General features: G+C 39.7%; 1 non-coding gene across 1 annotated transcript; it reads left to right on the top strand.

The window, feature by feature from the left end:
- The first annotated feature begins 13,673 nt into the window (after positions 1–13,673).
- Positions 13,674–13,777, top strand: LOC149820990 (small nucleolar RNA R71). The gene has a single exon (XR_016426921.1). It is a non-coding gene; the product is annotated as a small nucleolar RNA R71 (small nucleolar RNA).
- The last annotated feature ends 807 nt before the right edge of the window (positions 13,778–14,584 follow it).

The following is a 14,584-nucleotide window of genomic DNA, read 5'->3' on the forward strand; positions in this document are numbered from 1 at the left end:
ATGGGGTTTCCAGAACCAGCTGGTCAGCCAGATGAACCGATCGAGCAGCAGTTCTTGATCAATGTCAAGGAGATAGACGTTCGAGAAGCATTAGCCAGAGCGACAGGGAGCAGATCTTGTCCTCTCACCGAGATCAACGGAAGTCAGTTCATCGATCTGTTTGGACTCTATCGCAAGTATGGAGCCTATGAGGAAGTTGACACCTTGTCCCGAGCACCAAAAGAAAGAATTCAGCATGCCATGGTCCTATGCACAGCAGGATTAGCGTTCTCTCAAGACGGTCAGAATTTTATCGATGTCAGGGTCGCCCAACTCTTTCGAAGATGGGGAAGCAAGCAGACCTATCCGCTTTCAGTATCCATGGCAGCTCTAGCCTTTCTCTACAGAGGCTTAGCTCATTTTTCCCTCGAAGAGACCATTCTGGTGGAAGGATGCACATATGTTTTGCAGTCTTGGTTTCTGCGACATGTGACGTCAAAAGCCAGTTCCTTCAGATTCAGCGGCAAAAAGCCAAAGTCTGTCGTTCAGTATCGAACCTTGATTGAGAATCTGCATCAGGAAGAGATCCTTTGGGATTACTTTGACAGGCAAGAATCAGTTCCTCGCTACACTTATGCTTGTAGCAAGCGCTACAAATTGCTTGGCCCTTTCTTCTGTGTCGACTATTAGCTAGAGAGGTGTCTCAGACAGTTCTTGCAGCGGCAGATTTGTGTCAACACTCACTTCCCTATGGGCCACATGCCAGAGTTCAATTTGCAGTCGAATCAGTGGTCTGGGACATACCATGTAACCAAATACACTTGGGACTCCTTCATTCCTTTGTCTGTGTTTCCTGGTCCTAATATATCTTCGGAATATCGAGAATGGTGGCAAACTGTCTGCCCACCTTCTCTTTGTATTTAAATTTTGTCATCAATAAAAATGCAACTTTGTGTTCTGTTAAAAAACTCTTTATGGCCAAAATTTTATTCTTTTATATGGTCACAATCCCCGTGACGACCTCATCCCTAGCGATGAGACTTTGCCTTATATTCTCTTTCAAATTATCTCTTATCATGATGGACGACCTCGCCTAGGTGACAAGGCATATTTTTTTCCGTTACCACAAAATGGTGTCACAATTATCACAAAATTTGTGATGACCCGATCCCTGGTAATGGGATAACTTGTTTAATTGTCTATCGATTCCTCCTTTCCTGTCTTTTTCTCAAAAAGTCATGTTTTCAAAAATTCCTCCGAGCTCTAACCATTCCCTTTATTCCACAGAAATCATTTGGCATTGACAAGATAGTTCAGACCAGAGCTGAAAAAAGAGACTGCTTCTTAGCACAACGACAGCGAAGTCGAAGCAACAAACTCTCCTAAGTCAGTCAGAGGGTAGAATTAGAACAAAGGCGATTATATTGATCCTGCTATGTACAGCTTGTTTCAGAGGATGATGGCCCGAATGATGTCAGAACAAGCTGAGGCCAGTCAGAAGAAGGTCGCTCCAAAAAGCAAACCAAAGAAGAAAACTGTGAAAAAGCTGGTCAGGATCGCCAGAAAGAAGGTCCAGTCTGACACTACTTCTGAGGAATCAGAATCAGCCGAAGAAGAATCAAAAGAAGAAGAACAGTTTGTCTACCCTCAGAATCCTCCGCAGCAGTTTGTGAAGATCGTTGCAGAACCCGAATCAATAAACAAACCTATTCCAGCTAATGATCCGATGCACGAGCAGATGAAAGAAATGAATCAGGCCATTAAGGATATTCAAGCCAAAAGCAAAGGCAAACAGACTTACTCTGGTGAGGATTTTTACAATGGCCTAGACGGGGATGACAATCTAGAGAATCTCCCTCGGAAGTTCCTCAAGTTTGACGGAACGGGCAACCCTAAGGCTCATTTGGCTACATTCTATGCAGAGTGCGGCCGTTTCAGGAAAGATAATCGGACCTTGTTCATCTGTTTTCCCCGCAGTCTGGAAGGAGTAGCAGCTAGGTGGTATGCAGACCACATCAATCCTATCGAACTACGAGAGTTCGATAAGGTCGTAAACTTGTTCATTGAGTGCTTCATGTTCAATGTTGAAGCCTCACCAACTCTTAACCATCTGTACAATCTGAAGCAGAACGAGAATGAGAGGGCTAGCGAATTCATTCACAGGTGGAGGAGCACTTGTAACATAATGAAGGTTCCTGTCCCAAAAGAGTACGCCCTGCAAATTATCTTGAACAACTTTGCTCAGCCTCTGAGGAACCTCATTTCTACCTCTCCTGCCAAATCATTCATCAAGTTGATTGAAAGAGCCGAATGGCTCGAGACCGGCTTGGACAATGGCCTATATGAAGGTTATCCTTTTGTCAGAGGGAATTCTGATCAAAAGAAAAAGGCCCACATGGCTTACTCCATGGATTTTTCAGACAACAGCGGTAGTTCTGGCAGTAAGAAAAGCAAGAAAAATCGTAACAAGAATGTCAGACACTCTAGGGACGAAAGGACAAACTCTGCAGTCCAGAAGGGAAAGTTTGTTAAGCCACAACCCGTCCAGTCAGTGCCTCAGCCAGAAGCAAAGCAACAAGAAAAGCCAAAACACGAGAGATGGAGTTATGATCGAGAGTTTACAGCTCTAGAGCAGTCCTATGAAGACATCTTTGAATATATGATGTCAAAGGGAATGATAAAACTCTCCAAGGTGGCAGATCCTCCCGTTGCTATGGGAAAATGGACTGATAAGTTCTGCAAATTCCACCGGATTGTTGGACATGACACTGAGCACTGTTTTGTCCTGAAGAACATCATCCAAGATTGCATCGACAAGAACTTGTTAATCGAGGATGAGGAAGAACAACCGGAAATCTTGTCCAAACCATTTCCTAAGCATTCAGCTTCAGTCATCACAGAACAAACATTCTCTTTTCAAGGCAGCATTCAACCATGTTCCAGTCAAGACATTCAGGATCAGCATCAGGTCCTCGTCCTCCGTCAAGCGCAGTCTTTCGCCAAGAGGGTGGATATTACTTTATTCTCCAGCAATAAGAAACCAAACAAGGAACCAGCAAAGGTGACAACAGAAAACACCAGGCAAGTTCCCAAGATCCTGAAGCGCTTTATCAAGGCAGCTTCAAAGAAAGATGAAACTTCAGGATCAATACAGAAGCCAATTACTGCTCTATCGAACATTTCTATCCTGGACTTGACCCACGCTTCTCCAGAGCACCAGCAAGTGTTAGAAGATCTGCTAAAAAAGATCAAAGTCAAGCCTAGCACCACTCTGCAAGATATGGCACAGATCGTCAACCAGGCCATGACGAATGCACCAATCACGTTTTTTGATGAGGATTTGCCAAAGCCTCATTATTTCCATAACAACGCTCTATACATAGTAGTGCGGACCAAGGGCATGACAGTCCCTCATGTGCTGGTTGACGGAGGCAGCAGCCTAAACATCTGTCCGGAGATGATGACCAAAGCCTTGGGCCTGAAGGAAGAAGAGTATACCCCAGATCCAATCACGATCTATGGTTTTGACAACCATGGGCAGACAGCCAAGGGGAAGATTTTTTTCAAAATTTTCATCAACTATTCGGTGCATACGGTCCTGTTTCATGTGGTCAATGTGCCGCCTACATACAACCTTCTTCTGAGACGCACTTGGATCCACAATGCCAACGTTGTTCCTTCAACCCTTCACCAGTGCATCAAATGGTCGAAGGGAGGTATGATTACCACAGTCCTAGGAGAGGACCCGGAAGAGTGACTCCCACAGCCAATGATCCCCCGTCCTACTTTCACTGCCGACATCCCGAGCATCAGAGAAGTCGATGAAATCAATCTGAGTGAAAGTCTGTACATGCTAAAATTGAAAGAAGTCCAGCCGACAGAAAATGTGGCAGTAGTGACCCAGTGGCAGGGACCTCGCTTCTTCAAGTTAGGCGGGCGCCTTGATTGCACTTCATTCAGAGATCACCCTCTTTTCCCTCAGTTTCTAAAAGCTAAGAAAGGGTTTGATCTTCTGATGAAACACGGTTATCAGCCCTTCAGGGGCCTGGGTAGAAATGAAGACGACATTCTAGAGCCAATCGTCCCCACTTGGCATGCCACCGGTACAGGCTTGGGTTTTTCAGGACAGTCATCCGGCAAGCGCACTACCTTTGTCAAAGGAGCACAATGAAGACAATGCCAGTGTTTTCTGCTTTCTCTTTTCTTTTTAGTGTCACCTTGTAAGGGCAAAAATCCGCCCCAATTTTCCTTCTTTTCTTCAAACAAAGCATATGTAAATATCAAGAATATTTCAATCAATGAAATTTTGATTTTCTATTTCTCATCTTGGTATACACCAAATTCTTCGCTTATATCTGTGTCTATATTGTCGTTCTCTGTTTCTGTACAAAAGGCTATTTTTAAATATCTTACCTTTTCTCAAAAAACCTTCTTTGCGCTTTTAGGATTGCCAGAATCATGGCTCCTAAATCGCTCAAAAGGCTCGTTATCAATACCAACTTTCTTTAAAATAAATCCAAACCGGCCAGAATCTGCAAGGCAAAGGCAGGGGCAGAAATCAGCAAAGTGACAAGGCAGATCGAAGAAGTAGCAGAGTTTGTTTCAGCGATTCAAGATTTGCCAGTATTCAGAAGCAGGACGAACCATCGTCGTTGGTTCAAGATTTGACAGAGGATGTCAACATTGGTTCAGAAGATGATCTGAAGGTCCTCAAAATTGGTTCTAGTTTGAGTCCAGATGAGAAGGAAAGGCTCATCCATTTTCTTAAACAGCACCAAGAAGTCTTTGCTTGGACTTATGAGAATATGTCAGGCTTAGATCCTAAGTTGGTCGAGCATCGCCTTGTGCTGAAGCCAGATTGCAAGTCAATCAAACAAAAATTGAGAAAGATGGATCCCAGAATAGCACCGCAAATTAAAGAAGGACTTGAGAAGTTTCTAAAAGCAGGATTCATCCGAACTATCAAATACCCAGACTGGTTGGCGAACATTGTGGCAGTTCCCAAAAAAGAATGGCAAAGTCCGAATCTGTATCGATTTCAGGGATATGAACAAGGCCACCCCAAAAGATGATTATCCACTCCCCAACATTGATCTTTTGATCGATAGCACGGTGGGCCACGCCATGTTTTCCTTTATGGATGGATACTTATGCTACAATCAAATCAAATTGGCCGCTTGTGACCAAGCAAAAACCTCTTTTACCACGTCTTGGGGCACATTTTGCTACACAGTTATGTTGTTTGGGCTCAAGAATGCTGGGGCAACCTATCAGAGAGCAATGACAATTATTTTCCATGACCAGATGCATAAGAACATGGACGCCTATGTTGATGACATCCTGGTCAAGTCAAAAGAAGGAGAGGATCATCTCGATGCTCTCGGTCAAGTCTTTGAAAGACTTATCCTCTACAAGTTGAGACTCAATCCGCAGAAGTGTGTCTTTGGAGTAGAGTCAAGCAAACTGTTGGGCTACATGATCAGCAAGAAAGGCATAGAGATGGATTATGAACACCCCAAATTTTTCAAAGTTTTGTAAAAATGACACTTTTGCCCCTGACTCTATTTTTTTGAGAAAATCAAAGTGATTTCAAAGCTAAAATTCAGTCTTTCTTCAAATTTCTGGATTAAATTCCACATTGATATATTCAAATTCAGCTCCGGGTCTGAACTCAGTATTTTAAATCCAAATCTGAGCCCCGTTGTCCGATTTCCAAAATAAAATCACAAAAACACCAAAAAATGATTTTGAAAGGCTCGGGCGGCTCATCCGACACTCTGTTGGATCCTTGGCCCTATATTTCTCAGTTCGAGGTTGTAAACCTCGAATATTTCTCAAAAATTCAGACATAAACCCATTTCTGAAGAAATTTTCTCAAAACCGTTTCTAAATTCTCAGAAAGATTCCCTTTTGTAAATATTTTTGCAAAAACACAAAAAAAATTAGTTTTAATCTTTGTTTTCTCACAAACTTTAGGATTTTATTCTAAAAATACAAAAAAATTGAAAAATAAATTAAAAAAATTGAGAGAAATTATAAGGAAAATGGATGATTTTCAAACTTTTGAAGCCGTTTTTACCAAAAACCTCATTTCTTAAACATCTTTCAGAAAAATCTTAAAAGGGGAACCACCTTTTTGAAATAGGAAAAAGCTGCAACGGACTCCTCCCGCGCTTCCCTCTTCTTCTCTCATCACCGTCCGATCTGCAACAGCCTAACTTCATCTCCACCTTCAATCCTCAACGGGTTTTCCCCTCTCGAAGCTTCCATTTCCTCTTTAAGAAGAGACCAGCTCCCGTCTTCTGGCCATGGATTATTTTCATTGAGATCGGTATTTCCCTTCAAACATCCATTATCGGCATCTCTCCTACCGTCCATCAGTTTCATCGGTTTTTTTTTTAAGACATCGAGCTTCTCGGCATCCATCGCAATCCACCAATTTTCCCATTAATCATCGGGTTTTTCCTTCTGGAGTGGAGCCACACTCACACCGAAGGAAGTCTATCGGGCCTCTGCAGCAATCGTTTTCTGAACATTCCGCACTCTGTGCATATTGCTCTGATTTTTCTCTGACTGACGGAAGAGAGCATATCTCACTGCAGGAATTTCCAGTAAATCGGTAAGAGCTCCTTTTATTTCCGGTTGTAAATTTTGAGCTCTTCATTCACTTTGATTTCTTTTATTGATTATTACCAAAGCACACCTATGACCCTGATGTTGCTTACAACAAGATCGGATCATATATCGTGCGATAATGACAGGAATCTCCGGATTCCAATATCCCCTTCCTTCACTTCGATCTTGATTTTTCACTCTAATGGCCTATTTACACTGGATTTCATGTTTGTGTTTTGACCTCCTGTTATCGCCCTTTACTTGAACCCTCAACCCTCTTCTTCCCCTCTTCACATCTTAGCATTCTACTTTTGGCATCCATTCTGGTTCTAATAAATCGATCTATTCCTTAGCATCAGACATCATTTTTTTTTTAGATTTCTTGTTTCAGTTCTGCTGACCTTAATCTTCTATGTTTCTGTTTATCCATTTCATACCCCTGTGTATAATCATCCCCTTCCTTTTGCTGTGGAAACAATGCTGAAATCATAAAAGCCACCACGGAACATACCAGATGTGTTTCGAGTGTCTTGGATGAGATGATTTCTCATCTCAATTTTCATTCCACTATTAATGCCATATTTCTGTGTAAAGAGATCGATATTATAAAAAAAAAAGAAGGGGAAATTTATCCTGTGCCTGGTGTGTTTTTCTTCCCAAAGAAGCCAAAGTTATGCAAGTTGATCCATATCTCGTTTATGGTAAGATGGTTAAAGATCGTTACCCATGTTGTAACAGTGCTAGTTTTGTGCCAGCTTGAAAAAAAAAATGGAGGCTAGCCGTTAGATATTTCTTTACTGTGCATATAGGCAGCCATTAATTTTCCTCTTTCTCTATTTCAAAAGCAGTCGTGAGTTAATCCGGGGCTTAGTTTTCTTTTTCTTTTTTTTAACATTCCATAATTCTTGGTTTTAATAATTTCCAGATTTTAGTTATTGTCTATAAGTTCTTCCTCAGCATTCATCTTTCTTTTGATATTTTTTTTTTGATAGTATGCTGAGTGCCTGCGTTCTTTATTTTTTTTCTCTCATTATGAGATGAGTTGAAGCAATTGGTAATGCAATCTGTATGTTTTAGATATTTTCCTTAATCTTTGAATGTCTATCTGATTTAATACTTCATAAAATTGCTCCACGTCTTGAAAACTACAACACGGTTGCCATTGATGTCTTCTTTTAAATCGTTGTAATTTTGAAAAGATTTTTTATATGAAAAACATGTGAAAACCAGACATCAAATAATAAAAACCGGTTCTCACTAGTGGATGAGACCGGGTCGAACTCAGGGAACGGGAATATATCATATTCAAGCACATAAATCTAAACTAATCTTTATTGCCGAATTATTGAAATGTAAAATGTTTCAAAAGAGTAAAACAACTAACTATTACAACAAATGAATACCCTTCGCAGAGGGCGTAAAGTGCAATATTTACAAACCCAATTAAATTCCTAATTCTAAACTAAAAAAATAAATAAAAAGAAGCTTTATTCTTCGTACTTCGTGTCACGTAATCGCTTCCACTCCAGTCTTGTGCAATCCTGCACAAATCCAAAAAAAACACGAGCAGTACACGAGATACAAGTAAAATTATACTAAACAAAGTACACTAAAAAAACAATTCTGAAAGATATCATGAAAGGAAGCTAATGACAATTAAGACTATATTAAACTAATGACAATTAACTAATTAATTCTAAGACTAAAAATAGTATAAAAAACTAACTAACATCATATTTCTTTACTAAGTAAACTAATTACTAATTAGCTAAGTATTCTAATTACAAAGCAATTACCATTGCTAATTATTTCAAATCAACTAATTAAACCTAAATTCAAAACAACTAAGTAAAAGTAGTTACTAATCAATTAGTAACATATGAAGATGTCGATGATCTGATAATCAAGAAACCAGTAACTAACAGAGTTCAGAACTCAATGTTCAGGAAGCAAAGTATTCACTCAAACTAACATCTTCAGACCTTATACATTCAGAAATCAAAATTTTATAATTCAAAATTATCAAGTCTTTAATCGATATTCAGATTAGAAGGAATCAATTTCTTGATCCAAAACAGGCATTCGATTGATGACAAAAATCCATCAATCCACCTTCAGACAATACTCACCAAAGAGTGGTAAACAGCTACACTTGGCGGAAACAACCAGCAATACCGGATTTAAAATCAAATTGGAAGAGAGTATTCACGGCAAATCAATTCCAAACATCAACAGCAAATCGATAAATGCACTCCAAGGCAAATCATGACAGAAAATTCTGTCAAATATTAGTAGACTTCTGGAAAAATCATGACATTCACCTGACTCTGCCGGAATCTCCAATTTGTTCACCAGACTACGGTGATGCTGTGCTTCAGATGCCTCTAATAGTTGCAGGATTCCGGCAGATACAGACCACGATTCCGATCAGCATTAGTTCACTCCACAGGATGATTTATTTCATTCAAATGAGCTCAAACATCAGATTAAAAGATTCACGGCAAGAAAAATTTTATGATTTCACATCTTACGCAGGGAATTCCGGCAATATCTTGCGATTTCAGGCGACTGAACCTGTATCCGGATTCCGGCAGGTCTTTTATAGCAATCCAAAGCTCCAATCGACATTCATTATCTTTCAAGAAGCTTAGAAGAAAGAAATTTATCGCCGAAAAAAAAAACAGAATCGATCCAGATGATCGATTGAATTTTTGTAAAACTTTATTAATGGATCTAGATCCAGATGATCTAGATGCTCCGGTAACACTTCAGATTACTGCAAACTGAGTTTCAAATCATCTACTGAATTATTGAATCCGATTAAAAATTTCAAATCATATTCGTTGCATATATCCAGCAGTATCCGATTTATTTTTTTTATTTTTATTTTTTTGTTTTTAATTGCAGAAACAATTCACGAACAATGCTTATAACTACAACTAAAGTCTATTCTAAAATTTTCTGAAACAAAACAGTAAATCAAAATACATTTCTTGTAATATGAGTGCTTTACAGAAATTAAAATGAAAATTTCAGAAAAAAGAAAAAGAAGAAGAAGAAGAAGAAGAGAACTTACCGAATTGGAAGGGTTAGAAGAGAAGTGGAATCCTCCTATATGCCATTACCGTAGCTGGATGCCTCCACCGAATTGAGGAAGAAGAGAGATCAAGGGAGAAGGAGAAGAAGGAGGGAAGAAACAAGGTGAAGGAGAAGGGTTAGAAAAGAAGGCAAAAGCATAAGAGAGAAGACAAGCCTCTCTTCCCCCTACGTATGGTATTTATAATTATGAAAGTTTTTCCATAAGTCCATCTTATTTCAAAGAATTCCATTTCAAAACCTCTCTTCAAAAAGTTATTTACAAAGCAACTCAAAATGACTATATTCTAGAAATTATAAAACTAAGTCTATTTGAATTCTAATTTTTTTATGATTTTCAAAAACTAAACTACTACAATTATGTCAAACACTAAAATCTGCATTAAAATGTAAAATAACACTATTTTTCATGCATTTTCTATTCTGATATTATTTTAGCACATTTACTCGAAACTAACATAAAATTGGGTTTTTAAATCATTTTCTCATGAAATCATGCATATTTTTATATGAAATATCTCTAAAATATATGCATGATCAAATACCCCCATGCTTATGTTTTGCTAGTCCTCGAGCAAATTAGAAAAATGCAAGAAATCAAACTATCACCTAACTCACTTTCGTAGGAATCACGGTTGCATTTAGCTCATGCAACAAGGCCTTTCAACCCCTGGGTTACCCCAGTGGACGAGTAAGGTCTCGTGAGGGTTTGCAGTGATGCTACCCACAAACATCTCTGTCATGTATGCATAATATTACACATCCTCACAAGCAGTAGATAATCAAAGACTTTATTTTCACAAATATTTCCTATTATTTCAAAATCAAAATATAATTAGAGTCTTTTATGCACCACCACAAAAAAAGAATTTCTTTCACTTTTCTAAATATCACAATTATTTATGTTTTATTCTTAGAAAATCCAATAAAAACAAGTTATCATTTACTTATCCTCACTCATATGTTTTCTGCATAGGTTTTCTCAATCATACTTCTAAGCATTGAACTTTTCTTTCTTTTTAAGCTCTTTTCTCTTTTTTTTTCACGCTTTTTCTTTTTGCGCACTTATTTTTCTCTTATAGCTTGCGTGTGGTCTGCTTTTATGTCTTGTGCAATGTCAATATCTTCTATATTTTTTTTTTTAATGCATACCAAAAGATATCAACTAAGACATAAAAGTGACTTCCTTCATTCACCCTTATAACATGAGAGTCAAACATTTCAACTTGTATCTGTTCTCAGTTACTTAGGATCAAGAAGTTTTCCACTCTCCTTTACGAAAATGGACTTAAAAGTTTCAACTTACATCTAAGTTCCATCTACTAAGGATTGTGGAATTATCCAAACAACCTAACGCATGCTTTTTCTTACTTTTTGAGCTCATTTTTTACGCTTTTGTTCATTTGCTTAGTTTTTCAAAAATAAAACTGTGCATATTCATATTTATGATTCAAAATAAACTTTAACATGTATCTATCATCATTTCCTCGAAATCCGCATAAACAACCATAATTTTTAGATCTATGTCAGAAATTTTTTTCGTGGGGCTTAAAAATCCTCTAAAAACATTAGATTTGAAATAACATTCATATAAGTTCAAACTCTTTCTTTAAAAATCTACGTTTTATGAGAGATGTGTAAACATGTGCAAGAACTTAAACAGAAATATCAAAGTGTGCACTCTACACCCTCCCCCATGCTTGAATGACACTGAACCAGTGGCACTCCCCCATGCTTATATGAAACTAAGTGAATGCACATGAGAGGAAATAAATGAGGGAAAAGAGTAGAATAACCTGACATGAATTAAAAATACACGTTCTATGAATATAATAAATGCAATGTATACATGACAAAACATGAAACCATGAATGAAACAAAAAGAATATGAAAAACTCATGAAGAAAACTAAAAAGTAAAAACAAAATAAAATCTATAAATTCTAAGTAAACCTAATAATGTACAAGATATGGGTTGCCTCCCATAAAGCGCTAAGTTTCACGTCCCCAGCTAGACGGATCCCTCGAAAAATCCTTCATCGTCCATGAGATCAATGGACATGAAGTCAGACTCAATCGAGCTCTCTATGAAAAATAGTGTCATCAGTGACACTGCGCACTATGTTCCCGTCCTGTCTACCTCTAAATGGCTCAAAGTGCCCGATCCAACTCAACTCACCTATCTGATTTTCACGTAATTCTAGGTGATCCTCATCTAATGATTCCTTATCCTCCTCATTAGGTGGATTACTCAATAACCAAGCATATTCTGCTTCTACGAGGTCTTGAATGACATCAACCTCGAAAGAAGCCTCCTCAACAGCAGGCCCCATAGCAGCACGAAAAATGTTTAGCCGTATCTTCCTATTTCCGAATGACACATCCATCGCACCAGTGCGGCAATTGATGCACGCATTGGCGGTAGCTAGGAAGGGGCGACCGAGAATAATAGGAGTCTGCTGCGGGCTATCAACTCCCTCCATATCTAATATCACGAAGTCGACAAGGAAATAACAATCCTCCACCTTGACTAAAACATCTTCAAGTATCCCTCTTGGGATCTTGATAGATCTATCTGCGAGCTGAAGAGTCATAGGTGTAGGTTTCATCTCTTTCAATCCAAATTGGTCATAAAAGAAACCCGGCAAGATGTTAACACTTCCCCCAAGGTCGAGCAACGCACGCCCAACAGTGATGTTTCCTATGACGCAAGAGATGATAGGAGTCCCTGGGTCCTTGAGCTTAGGTGGGGTTTGATGTTGCAATACTGCGCTCACCTGCCCGGTTAAATAAATCTTTTTCTGCACATGGGACATCGACTTCCTTTTCTGCGTACAAAGTTCTTTGAGGAACTTTGCATATGCAGGGACCTGTTGGATAGCATCTAGTAAGGGGAGGTTTATCTGAACGTGCTTGAATATCTCAAGCATCTCTTGCATGTTTACTCCGGACTTACCTAATGCTCTCGGCCTTTCTAACGCCTCAGGAAATGGGGCTTTGGGAATGTATGATGATGAAGGCTCAGATGGAAGAACCTTCTCGCTTTCCTGAGGTAAAATATTAGGGACAAACTGCTTCTCGCTTATCTTCTCTCTTTCTTTTGCAGCCTCCCTCGCTTGGTACTGCTTCCCACTCCTAAGGGTTACTACTTGAGCTTGCTCTTTATGTGCATCAGTCATATGCAAGCTACGCATGGGTTCCTTTCCCTTAGGGTTGACAATAGGCTGGCTAGGCAATGTCCCCTCACTTCGCTTGCTAAGTGCTTGGGCAAGCTGCACCATTTGAGTCTCTAATTTAGCAATAGACTGGGTATGTGAGCTCAAAGCTTGCAAAATCTTATCCTCAAAAGATTGACTATGTAAAGGCTCATGAGACTGGGGTTGAGTATAAACAGGTTGGACTGGGGGATAACTGGATCTTTGAAATCCAGGCGCATAACCGCCTTGACTTGGTTGACTCTGGGAAGGGTTGGGTGGGTGGATCTGTGAGTTGCGCCATGAGAAATTGGGATGATTTCGCCAGCCCGGGTTATAAGTGTTGGAAAATGGATTAGGTACGGGCCTAGCGAAGTTTTGAGCCATCTGAGCTTGCTCTTGGACAAACTCAGGATATTGTGGTGCAACTGGGCACTCTAAGACATGGTGTGCAGGACTCGCACACAACGCGCACACCTGCATGGCAGGGGAGGGACCCAACAAAAACTGATCTAATTTCTGGGACAGTTGGTCTACCTTGTTGCTCAACTCAAGGTTCATCCCTAACTCGAAAATACCTGCCTTCTTAATGCTATCCTGTGCAGGTGCAGCCCTATCAAACCGTAAGGTTGTCGCATGGTGCATCAAATTCTCACTCAATGTCTCAAAAAGTGACCATGCTTTATCCTCACTTTTGAGCATAAATGTGCCCCCACACGCGGCATCCACCATTTGACGATTCTTCTCAGTAAGACCGTCATAGAAATATTGCACCAGTTGTCAGCGAGGCACCTGGTGGTGGGGACACTTGCAGAGAAGATCTTTCAATCTCTCCCATGACTCATGAAAGTTCTCCTTCAATTTGGGAAAAACTGGTTATCTCTTTACGAAACTGGTTTGTTTTACCAATTGAGAAATATTTCTTTAAAAATTCTCTTTGCATATGTTCCCAAGTGGTAATTCGAACAGTATCTAATGATTTTAACCAACTCTTCGCTTTGTCCTTCAGAGAGAAGGGCAACAGGGTCAACCTCATCACATCATCTCCAAAGTTGTTGATTCGCACTGTCGAGCAAATCTTCAAAAATTCATCGAGATGACGATATGGGTCTTCATTACTAAGGCCATAAAACGAGGGTAACATTTGGATCACACTGGCCTTTATCTCAAAATGGTTTGCTCCTACATCAGGTCTTGTGATGCAGGAGGCGGGAGTGTAAGTGTTGGGCATGAAATACTACCTCAGAGGACGAGTAATCTGCTGATTCTCAGCCATGGTTGCAGATCTCTGGGCTCTCCTAATAAGGGACTCGGGGTCCTCAATCGGCTCTACCAGCTCGGGGTCAAGTGAGCGTCGCCCTTGCATACACCTCGTAATAGACCGGTGTAGCTCACGTCCTAACTTTGGGTTTTCTACCTAACTAACGCACTAAGCGGCCAAACCACGCAAACCACAAAGCGAGTAAACTAAAAACGACAAAAACTAAACAATCACTACGCAAGTAAACATAACATAGATAATGCAAAGAAATATAAAATCTATGTGTACGGTACCAATCGTACACAGTCACCTCTAAGGGGTTCCTAGTAGGTGGGCTGTGCAGAAAAGTAAGCTCTTCTCTAATATATGCACATACGTGGTTCTAAACCTAAATGCAACACAAACACTAGGCAATAAAGTGAATACTAATATTACGCCGT

Source organism: Nuphar pumila, chromosome 12, assembly GCF_984573655.1.
Source record: "Nuphar pumila chromosome 12, dmNupPumi1.hap1.1, whole genome shotgun sequence".
Taxonomy (NCBI): Eukaryota; Viridiplantae; Streptophyta; class Magnoliopsida; order Nymphaeales; family Nymphaeaceae; genus Nuphar; species Nuphar pumila.